General features: G+C 44.5%; 1 non-coding gene across 1 annotated transcript; it reads right to left on the bottom strand.

The window, feature by feature from the left end:
• Positions 1–4,028: 4,028 nt before the first annotated feature.
• On the bottom strand, positions 4,029–4,135 carry LOC123455378. Its single transcript, XR_006633867.1, has one exon. It is a non-coding gene; the product is annotated as a U6 spliceosomal RNA (small nuclear RNA).
• Positions 4,136–10,604: the final 6,469 nt, after the last annotated feature.

The following is a 10,604-nucleotide window of genomic DNA, read 5'->3' as shown; positions in this document are numbered from 1 at the left end:
TGCTTACAAAGCCAAAGGACCCAGGTTGGCTTCAGGTGCCTGTGGTGGTTTGATTCAGGTGTTCCCCATAAACTTAGGTGTTCTGAATGCTAGGTTCCCAGCTGATGGATATTTGGGAATTAACGCCTCCTGGAGGGAGTGTATTGTTGGGGGCGGGCTTATGGGCTTTATAGCCAGTTTCCCCATGCCAGTGTTTGGCACACCCTATTGTTGCTGTGTCCCACCTTATTTTGGCCAGGGGGTGATGTCCACCCTCTGCTCATTCCATCGTTTTCCCCTGCCATCGTGGAGCTTCCCCTCGAGCCTGTAAGCCAAAATAAATCTCTTTTTCCCAGAAGCTGCTCTTGGTTGGATGATTTCTAACAGCAACACGAACCAGACTGCAACAGTGCCCATTCCCTTTCTCTCTCTCTCTCTCCATATATATACTCAAAGCCTAGCAACCTAGCTTTGATACCCTTGTTTGCAGTAGCTAGAGGCCCTGGCATGCCCATTCTCTCTCTCTCTCTCTCCCCCCTTGCAAATAAATAATATTTGGGGGGGTAGGGTCTCACTCTAGCGAAGGCTGACCTGGAATCCACTATGGAGTCTCAGGGTGGCCTCGAACTCACGGTGATCGTCCTACCTCTGCCTCCCCAGTGCTGGGATTAAAGGCGTGTGCCACCACACCCCGCAAGTAAAATATTTTTTTAATTAATTAAAAAAACAACAAGGAGGGTATTACCATGGGGTATTTTTTATAATCATGGAAAATGTTAATAAAAATTGAGAAATAAAATAAAAGTAAAAAACAACAACAACAAGATGAGACAGGTTCTCCAACCAAAAGAGACAGCAGCTTGGATTAAAGAGGATAAGCCTAGTTATTAGAGAGACTTCTTGACGGGCATGTGCTCTCCTCTTAGACTTTGCAGCAGAGGTTCTCTCTGGAATCTACTGGCTTCCTTTCCTTAGGAATCTCTGTTCCCAGAACTATGTATGGGGTTCTCCCCTACTGAGGGGATCTCATATCCAATCTGCGAGCAGTCAGTTACCCATGTCGGCTGTGTGCCACTTTGCACAGGTGTGTTCGCTTCTAGCCTGGCGGGTTGATTTCCTATCTGGCAGGACCTCCTGCTTGCCCACCCTGCTGGCAACGGCTATTCTCCAGCCGTTCCCACAGGGCTTTCCAGCAAGCACTATGAAGCCTGGCTGGAGGGAACTGGTTTCCTCTCAGTGCCAGCATGGTTGGTCAATAGGCCAACTACTTTCTTTTTTAAATATCTTACTTATTTATTTGAGAGAAAGAAAGGGCATACCAGGGCCTTCAGCCACTGCAAACAAACTCCAGACCCATGCCCACCTGGTACATCTGGCTTACGTGAGTCCTAGGGAATCAAACCTTGTACCTTCAGCTTTGCTGGCAAGCACCTTGGCTGCTGAGCCATCTCTCCAGCCCAGGACAATTACTTTCAAACAATGGTAACACAATCCTATAATTTCAGCAATTTGAGAGATTGAAACAGGAAGACCATGAGTTCCAGGTCAGCCTGCGATATATAATGAGACCTTACCTAAAAATTAAAAATAAAAAGGACTCTGTCTTTAATTCTTTTACATACATATAACCTTTTAAAAAATATTTTATTTTCATGTACTTGAGGGAGGGAGAGAAATAGGCAGGTAGAGAGAGAGAAGGGGTGTCCCAGGGCCTCCCGCCGCTGCAAATGAACTCCAGACACGTGTGTCCCCTTGTGCATTTGGCTTACATAGATCCTGGGGAATTGAACCTGGGTCGTATGTGTATTCTGTGGCATTTGGATGGAATGTTCTGTAGGTATCTGTTAGGTCTATTTGTTCTATGACATCATTTAATCCAGATGCTTCTCTATGTTTTGGCAGGGATGACCTGTCAATTGACGAGAATGGGGTGCTGAAGTCACCCCCTACAATTGTGTTCACTGTTATTTATGAACTTAAGTCTAATAGGGTTTGTTTGATGAAATTGGGAGCACACATGTTAGGTGCATATATGTTTAGAATTGTAATGTCCTTCTTTTGGATTATTCTTTTATTTTTTTTTTATTTTTTTTAATTATTTATTTATTTATTTGAGAGTGACAGACACAGAGAGAAAGACAGATAGAGGGAGAGAGAGAAAATGGGCGTGCCAGGGCTTCCAGCCTCTGCAAATGAACTCCAGACGCATGTGCCCCCTTGTGCATCTGGCTAACGTGGGACCTGGGGAACCGAGCCTTGAACCGGGGTCCTTAGGCTTCACAGGCAAGCGCTTAACTGCTAAGCCATCTCTCCAGCCCAGGATTATTCTTTTAATCAATATAATGTGAACTTCTTTATCTTTCCTAACTAGTGTTGGTTTGATGTCTACCCTGTCAGATATTAGGATAGCAATACCTGCTTGTTTTCTAGACCCACTTGCTTGAAATACTACTTTCCGTCCTTTCACATAAGATGGTGCCTGTATTTTATGGAGAGCTGAGTTTCTTAGAGGCAACAAACAGAAGGATCCTGCCTTTAATCCAGTCTGCAAGCCTATGTCTTTTTGACACAGGTTGAGGCATTGAGGCCATTGATATTGAAATGTTATTGAAAGGTATGTATTTATTCTTGCCATTATTCTTGTTTTGTAACACTTCCTGGGGTTCTTTTACTCTCTCTCTCTCTCTCTCTCTCTCTCTCTATTTATTTGAGAGCAACAGACAGAGACAGAAGAGGAAGATAGAGAGAGAGAGAGAGAGAATGGGTGTGCCAGGGCCTCCAGCCACTGCAAATGAACTCCAGATGCGTGCGCCACTTTGTGCATCTGGTTAATGTGGGTCCTGGGAAATCCAGCCTCGAACCGGGGTCCTTAGGCTTCACAGGCAAGTGCTTAACCACTAAGCCATTTCTCCAGCCCTCCTTTACTCTCTTGTATTTAGTATTTGAGTATGGTTTATTTTTTTCCTGTTTCCTTATGTGTGTGCTTTTCTTTCTCTTTGGTGTGAAGGATTCCTTCAAGTATTTTCTGTGGAGCTGGCGTAGTGGTCATATATTCTTTTAGTCTGTTTTTGTTGTGGAATGTCCTTATTTCTCCGTCAATTTGGATGCATAGTTTTGCTGGATATAGTAATCTTAATTGACAGTTATTATCTTTCAGAACTTAAAATACATCATTCCAAGCCCTTCTGGCATTTTTGTTTGTTTGTTTTTTTGAGGTGGGTTTCACTCTAGCCCAAGCTGACCTGGAATTCACTCTGTAGCCTGAGGGTGGCCTTGAACTCACAGCAATCTTCCTACCTCTGCCTCCTGAGTGCTGGGATTAAAGGCGTGCGCCACCACCCCCAGCTCCTGTGTTCTTTTGAGACTTGTTCAGGAGTTTGTTTTCTTGTTTGATTCCTTTGAACATAGATCTTAGCATTCTTTTATTTTATTTTTGTAGTTATTTGAGAGAAAGACAGAAAGAGGCAGAGAGAGAGAGAGAGAGAATGGGCATGCCAGGGTCTTTACCCACTGCAAATGAATTCCAGATGTGTGTGCCCCCTTGGGCACATGTGCGACATTATGCGCATGCATTACTGTGTGTCTGGCTTATATGGGAGCTGGGGATTCAAACATGAGTTCTTAGGCTTCACAGGCAAGTTCCTTAACTGCTACACAATCTCTCCGGTCTATTTTTGTTTGTTTGTTTGTTTGTTTTGTTTTGTTTTTCCAGGTAGGGTCTCACTCTAGCTCAGGCTGACCTGGAATTCAGTATGTAGTCTCAGAGTGGCCTCAAACTCATGGAGATCCTCCTACTTATGCCTCCCAAGTGCTGGGATTAAAGGCCACCACATCCCCACTCTTTTTTTTTTTTCTTTTTCCCTCATTCTTTTTAGTTTAATTTAATTTAATTTGGTTTTTCGAGGTAGGGTCTTGTCCTAGCCCAGCCTGACCGGGAATTCACTCAGGAGCCTCAGGTGGCCTTGAACTCATGGCAATCCTCCTACCTCTGCTTACCAAGTGCTGGGATTAAAGGTGTGTACCTCCATGCCTGGCTTAATTTTTTTTTTTTAAATATGGGATGCTTCACAAATTTGCACATCATCTTTGTGCAGGGGCCATGCTAATCTTCTCTGTATCATTCCAATTTTATTATATGTGCTGCCAAAGTGAGCACTTAATTTTTATTTATATTTTTATTTGTGAGAGAAAAAGAAAGAGACACACAGAGAGAGAATGGGTGCACTAGGGCATCCAGCCACTGCAAAAGAACTTCAGATGCATGCACCACCTTGTGCATCTGGTTTATGTGGGTCCTGGGGAGTTAAACCTGGGTCTTTTGGCTTTGTAAGTGCCTTAACTGCTAAGCCATCTCTCCAGCCCCAGCCCATTCTTTTGAATTTTTTGTCAGGCATTTGATCTAAATCAGTCTCATTGGAAGTCATTTCTTTAAAACTATTTTATTTATTTATTTATTTATGAGAGGGATACAGAAATAGGCAGGTAGAGTGTGAGAGAGAGAGGGAATGGGCATGCCAGGGCTTCCAGCCTCTGCAAACGACCTCCAGATGCATGTACTTCCTTGTGCATCTGGCTTACATGGGTCCTGGGGAGTCAAACCTGATTCCTGTGGCTTTGCAGGCAAGTGCCTTAACCACTAAGCCATCTCTCCAGCCTGGAAGTAATTTCTCATGGATTTATAATTTTTAAAAATTTTTTTTTGTTCATTTTTATTTATTTACTTGAGAGTGACAGAGAGAGAAAGAGGCAGAGAGAGGGAGAGAATGGGCGTGCCAGGGCTTCAGGCCACTGCAAACGAATTCCAGACACGTGCACCCCCTTGTGCATCTGGCTAATGTGGGTCCTGGGGAACTGAGCCTCGAACCGGGGTCCTTAGGCTTCAGAGGCAAGCGCTTAACCGCTAAGCCATCTCTCCAGCCCGGATTTATAATTTTTGATGGAATTATATTGTCTGATTTTTTTTGTGTGTGTGCTTCTTGTATTATAATGTAGAGATTTTTGCATCTTGAGTTAATTTGGTGCTTGGGTTTTAGAATTAGCTGCTGTATTCTTAGATATGTAAGTCAGATGTTATTCATCTTCAGGGCAGGAGCCTAAGTTGCCAGGTGTGGCTCTTATATTATTCCAAGAGTAACAGCAGAAGTGACCCGAGGTGTTGAATTTGCCTGCTATGCAAGTATTCTAGTGGCTTGGGTGGGGCAAAACACAGGCAAATTCTCAAATTCAACTGAGCAATATTCACACTCAATCAAACCCAACATGGAGTATTTATGCAAGAGTGCAGATCAAAACAAACTGGTAATCTGACGACGCCAAAGTCCCTCAGGGGGTGCATCGCCCCACACCTTTCATCCTGTCAACTGGGAGGCTGAGATGTCTGGGTTCCAGGTCAGCATGGGGCCTAGCGAGACCCTGCCCCCAAGAATGACAGAAGAAAATGACAAAAATGTTCTATCAGTCAGGAAACATCAAAAGCAACAAAAGGCAACCCCAAAATACAGCTTATTTAAGAATGGTAAAGGTAGGGCTGGAGAGATGGCTTAGCGGTTAAGCACTTGCCTGTGAAGCCTAAGGACCCCGGTTCGAGGCTCGGTTCCCCAGGTCCCACGTTAGCCAGATGCACAAGGGGGTGCACGCGTCTGGAGTTCGTTTGCAGAGGCTGGAAGCCCTGGCGTGCCCATTCTCTCTCTCTCTCTCTCTCTCTTTCTCTCTCTCTCTCTCTGTCTTTCTCTCTGTGTCTGTCACTGTCAAATAAATAAATAAAAAATAAAAATGAACAAAGAATGGTAAAGGTAGCCGGGCGTGATGGTACATGCCTTTAATCCCAGCACTCGGGAGGCAGAGGTAGTTAGGACTGCAGTGAGTTCAAGGCCACCCTGAGACTATATAGTGAATTCCACATCAGCCTGGGCTAGAGGGAGACTCTACCTCAAAAAAAAAAAACCTAAAAGAAAAGAATGGTAAAGCTGACCAAGAGGACGTCAATCAAATCTAACACATAACCTGCCCTGACATGGAAGGTGCGATTAGCACTTCCAGTACAGGCCTATGTACCTGGCTTTGGTGCAGGCTGTTCTAGAACTGTCTTCTGCTTCAGGTTTTTTGATTTGGTGAGGAGGCCGGTGTGAGTGGAAAATCCCTTCACTATGGTTCTGCTCCTGTCGGCTCAGGACCGCTGCAGCTGGAGCTGATTCTGGCTGGGCTGTGTGGTTTCTAGAACCTCTGGGTCTCTCCTGCTTCTCTGCTGTGGCTAATAATTCCTTACACACCCTCACTTTTTGGTCGAAGAGTATATTGTAGTATTTTTTAAAAATATTTTTTATTTATTTATTTGAGAGCGACAGACACAGAGAGAAAGACAGATGGAGGGAGAGAGAGAGAATGGGCGCGCCAGGGCTTCCAGCCACTGCACACGAACTCCAGACGCGTGCACCCCCTTGTGCATCTGGCTAACGTGGGACCTGGGGAACCGAGCCTCGAACTGGGGTCCTTAGGCTTCACAGGCAAGTGCTTACCCGCTAAGCCATCTCTCCAGCCCTATTGTAGTATTTTTTATGCTTATCCTCCCCTCCCTGCCATGCTGCTTTGGTGTGGCCACTAATCTGCCTTTTGTTTGTTTGTTTAATTTTGTTTTTGGTTTTTCAAGGTAGGGTCTTGCTCTAGCTCAGGCTGACCTGGAATTCACTATGTAGTCTCAGGGTGGCCTTGAATTCATAGTGAACCTCCTATCTCTGCCTCCCAAGGGCTGGGATTAAAGACATGTACCACCACGCCCAGTTTGAGATTACTTTTTTTACTGGAGCATTATAATCCTTTGTAATCTCAACATGCCTATAGTGAGAAAAGAAGCAGAGACAGAATATTCCAGAAGCCTGCAGGACAGGTAGCATGGAGAACAACACATGGAGAGACCTTGCCTTGAATGAGGTGGAAGGCAAGGACTGACACCCAAAGCTGTCCTGTGCCCTCCACACGAGCACCATGGCACACACTGCCCTCCGTACACACGCATCCTATACCTCATATGCACACAAAACTTACTCAATTTACTGACTTTTTCCTTGCAGAGTTAATTTAACACAGGGCCTCATAAATGCTAGGCAAACATTCTACCACTGAGATCTCATCAGCCTAGCCCTAGTGACATTTCTTTTTTTTTTTTTCTAACTCTAGCTTAGGCTCTGACCTGGAATCCACTATGCAGTTTCAGGGTGGCCTCGAACTCATGGCGATCCTCCTACCTCTGCCTCCCGAGTGCTGGGATTAAAGGCATGCGCCACCATGCCCGGCTTTTTTGCTTCTTTTAAAGATATTTTTAATTTAAATTTATTTATTAGAGAGAGAGAGAGAGAGAGAGAGAGAGAGAGGGAGAGAATGGGCGTGCCAAGGCCTCCAGCCACTGCAAATGAACTCCAGACGCATGTGTTACCTAGTGCATCTGGCTTATGTGGGACCTAGGGAATCAAACCAAGGTCCTTTGGCTTTGCACGTAAACGCCTTAACTACTCAGCCATTTCTCCAGCCCTGCTTTTTTCTTTTTGTAAGGCAGGGTCTCACTCTAGCCCAAGCCCACTGGAAATTCACTCTGTAGCCCAGGCTGGCCTCAAACTCACAGAGATACTTTTACCTCTCAGCCTCTGGAGTACTGGGATTAAGGGAATGAGCCACCATGCCTGGCTTTTTTATTTGAGAAAAAAGAGGGAGAGAGAGAGAGCTCATGTTCATACCCATATATTAATGCTACTCTCGCTTTTGGTAGAGAACTTTCTCTTTTCAGATGGCAGTGACCTTGGTACGACTCAGAAGGCATCATGGTGCTGGAAAGAAGTGACTGGAGTGCTCAGTACTGCAATATCTCTATCCCACCTTCCAAGGCTCAGGGTCCATTGCGGAAGAGGTGGCAGAAAGAATGTAAGAGCCAAAGGAAGGGTAGGACTTCTTACAATGTGCTCCCCCCAGACACAAAATGGCCTGGATTTCCATGACCTCAAAGTACCTGACACTACCTACACAAGACCATGATAGTCAAAGGAAATGATCATTACATCAAAATAAAAGAGAGAGGCTGGAGAGATGGTTTAGCGGTTAAGCGCTTGCCTGTGAAGCCTGAGGACCCCAGTTCGAGGTTTGATTCCCCAGGACCCATGTTAGCCAGATGCACAAGGGGGCGCACACATCTGGAGTTCATTTGCAGTGGCTGGAGGCCCTGGTGCGCCCATTCTCTCTATTTCTATCTGCCTCTTTCTCTCTCTGTCACTGTCAAATAAATAAATAAAAACAAAATTATTTAAAAAATAAAAATAAGAGAGAGACTGATTGAGAGGGGGAGGGGACATGATGGAAAATGGAGTTTCAAAGAGGAAAGCAGGGGGAGGGAGGTAATTAGCATGGGATATTGTTTACAATCATGGAAGTTGTTAATAAAAAAACTCAAAAAGAAAGAAAGAAAGAAAGAAACTTTGGTCATTGGTTACAGTTAGGATTCATCCTGCTTCAACATGAGCTCCTTTATCCATCCTCCTTCTTCCTCTGAAGTGCTGAAATTTGAAATGACAGACATGAGTCATTGCACCCAGCTCAATGTATCTTTTTTATTTTTATTTTTATCATTCACACTCCAAATGATGGCATTGGGCATAGCAAAGAAATATTCAACCAACACAAGATTTAAGCAAGGCAAACAACAAAGTCTGTAGCTTCAAGTCCAACAACTATAATCACGGACAGTTCTCTAAGTCTGATAATTCTAATCAGTGACATGTCTCTGGAGTTCCAATTCTCGCCCTCTAGCTAGGCTACTCACAGTCCCAGAAAACGTCATCTGATGCCAGCAGCTCTCCTTGGCAGCCATCCCATAGTCCTGGCATCTCTGTTGGGTCTCCACTGCAACCCATAATTCAGCCTCATGGGTCCATTGGGTCTCCACGCAGGCAATCCAACAAGCCTGCTTCACACTGCCCATGGCCATTTCCAAAATGCAAAACTATGTTGCAAACTCAATGATCCTCTCTTTCCTGCATTTGTTATACTCCATGATGCCAGGTGGGCTGCCAACTTGTTAATCCAGTGGGGAATAAAGAAGACTTTAAAGAACAGGGCACTCCTTCACCATTCAGACTCCTTCAAAAGAATCTGTATTCTTCCTCTTGACCCAATGCAGGTCAGCTGACCCAATTTCAATGGCTGAAATCTCTCATACAATTGCAGCTGAACGGACAGCAGTTTTGGCTCATAGATTTCATTTTTCTGTCCCATGTACCTCTGCTCACACCCATCCATTTCTATGCAATGCACCCCTACACAAGTTCTCAGGACATGGGCATAATAGCAAGCCTGACATGCCCATTCTTTCTATCTGTTTCTTCTCTCTGTCTCCACTTGCAAGTAATAAATAATTTTTTTTAAAAAAAGGCCAAAAGTGGCTGGAGAGATGGCTTAGCTGTTAAGCGCTTGCCTGTGAAGCCTAAGGACCCCCATTTGAGGCTTGATTCCCCAGGACCCATGTTATCCAGATGCACAAGGGGGCGCACGTGTCTGGAGTTCGTTTGCAGTGGCTGGAGGCCCTGGCGCGCCCATTCTCTCTCTCTCTCTCTGCCTCTTTGCCCGTCACTTTCAAATAAATAAATAAACATAAAACAAAACAAAATTCTTTAAAAGGTCCAAAAGCCACACTGTCAGGTTTCTAGCAGCAACAATTCCACTCTTGGTACCAATTTTACTTTTGCAGTCAGGTTCACATTATTGGTGGAAAACATGTGGCCAAGAGTAGCTCGTGGGGAAAGAAGGGTTTACTTTGGCTTCAAATTTGAGGGGAAGCTCCAAGATGGCAGGGGGAAATGAAGGCATGAGCAGAGGGTGAACATCACCTCCTGGCCAGCATCAGGGAGACAACTGCAACAGGAGAGTGTGCCTAAATGTATCTTTTTAAATATATATATTTATTTTACATTATTTATTTATGAGGAAGAGAATGGGCAAATCAGAGCCTTTAGCTGCTGCAAATGAACTCCAGTGCGTGAGTCCTGGGATTAAAGGTGTGTACCACCATGCCCGGCTCAAAATTAAGCTCAATTCTTTTCAAGAATATTTTACTTTTGTTTGTTTATTTATTTATTCATTTGAGAAAAAGGGAGAGAGAGTCAGAGAGAGGGAATGAATGAGCATGCCAGGGCCTCCAGCCACTACCAATGAACTCCAGACGCTGCACTCCCTTGTGCATCTGGCTAACGTGGGTCCTGGGGAATCGAACCTGGGTCCTTTGGCTTTGCAGGCAAAAACCTTAACCATTAAACCATCTCTCTAGCCCAAGCTCAATTCTTATTTCGCATATGGATTTTTTACTTGAGCACCATGTCTGCCATATATCAGTTGTCAGGGTCATATAACATTCAAGGGAAGAGTAGGAATAAAGAAATAAAATAAAAAATAAACAACAAAGCCGGGTGTGGTCACATACACCTTTAATCTCAGAATTCAGGAGGCAGAGGTAGGAGGATTGCCGTGAGTTCAAGGCCAGCCTGAGAATACATAGTGAATTCTAGGTCAGCCTGGGCTCGCTCAAGACCCTACTTCAAAACAAAGAAACAACAAAAAAAAAAAAGGAAGAAAGAAAAAGAGAAAGAAAC

The sequence above is a fragment of the Jaculus jaculus genome, chromosome 16 (assembly GCF_020740685.1).
Source record: "Jaculus jaculus isolate mJacJac1 chromosome 16, mJacJac1.mat.Y.cur, whole genome shotgun sequence".
NCBI classification, from domain to species: Eukaryota; Metazoa; Chordata; class Mammalia; order Rodentia; family Dipodidae; genus Jaculus; species Jaculus jaculus.
The sequence above is the reverse complement of the archived record's forward strand: the minus strand, read 5'-3'. Positions and strand labels throughout refer to the sequence as shown.